At 36.7% G+C, this 1,214-nt stretch overlaps 1 long non-coding RNA gene across 1 annotated transcript in view; it reads right to left on the minus strand.

Annotated features, from left to right (window-relative positions):
• The window catches only part of LOC117151671, a 13,846-nt gene extending 12,632 nt beyond the window's left edge, over positions 1–1,214 (minus strand). Inside the window, exon 1 of the long non-coding RNA XR_004461763.1 lies at positions 1,102–1,214. This is a non-coding gene — a long non-coding RNA (uncharacterized LOC117151671). The remainder of the gene's footprint in view (positions 1–1,101) is intronic.

The raw sequence follows: 1,214 nt of genomic DNA on the forward strand, positions 1-1,214 counted from the left end.
CGCGCACAATACAACCCCTAATGGAGCGGTGTGCGGCCATGTCAGATCGCGCCGTGCCAGGCAGTCCGGTTCCCCTACCGGACTTAATTTTCTTTTTTTAATTAAAACGTTTTTAATATGAATTTTTTGCAGTCTTGTTTTACAGCACTTAATTGTCTATTTTGAAGTCTGGAATAACGTGTATATATATGTGTCGGAGATGAAAGAACACCGGGACCTTCCCTTTGGAATTCTTCGGAAAACCCACAATACTTTAGTCTCTATAATTTAACTCGATTATAATTGCCCGAGATTTGTGATAGTGAGCTTGGGCTCGAGGCGATAACCAGTCGCTGAACGTAGCCGCGGTCACGGGATGAACGTTTTTACATACGAACATAGGGATGGAGTAATTTTATAGCTCTCCTTAACCTTTAGAATGCTATGGACGCATATATGCGTCTGGCAAAATCTATCGGTGTGGACTAAGGACACATATATGCGTTTTCTGTAAGTGTCCGGCATGGACTAAGGACGCATATATGCGTTTGTCAATTTTTCCGAACACCTCAGAAGTAATACTATTACGTTTGTGTGAGATAAATATAAATGCATTCCTTATATATAATGCATATATTTTATATCAAAAATCTACTGCTTCGAAACAAAAATTTAGTGAATTTCATTTAGCGTTGATAAGAGACATTTTACGAAAATATTTTCAACGTAGAAGCATGCTAGAAGGAGGAAAGAAAAAGTCTGAGGATTTACCATTTCGTTTAATTGATAGCCATTTTCCATCAAAATGCCCTAATCGTGCCGGCACAACACAATTATCAAGAAGAAAATGTGTTGTTTGTGTGAAAAATAAGAGAAGGAGCGACACGCGATACGAATGCAGAAAATGCGATGTCTGATTATGTATCGACAATTATTTTGAAATTTTTCACACACAACTGAATTATTAACTTGTGTTATATTTACTAAATTTAGTTTCCTAGTTTATTGTTTTCTAGTTTATTATCCAAATTCTAGTTTATTGTAAATTTCAATGTTTATAATAAATAATTAATATTAAAAAATAACGCTCTTGAATCATTTAATCTCGTGCAAAAGAATTACTATAACTTATTACGATTTGTGCTTTGAATAGTCAATCAACAGAGTTCAGTCAGGCGAAAAAGTACTCCGTCCACAGCGATGGTCAGCGCTGGCCGCGCGCTGTCCGTACGGAC

This window comes from Bombus impatiens, unplaced genomic scaffold, assembly GCF_000188095.3.
Source record: "Bombus impatiens unplaced genomic scaffold, BIMP_2.2 scf_0023, whole genome shotgun sequence".
Classification (NCBI taxonomy): domain Eukaryota; kingdom Metazoa; phylum Arthropoda; class Insecta; order Hymenoptera; family Apidae; genus Bombus; species Bombus impatiens.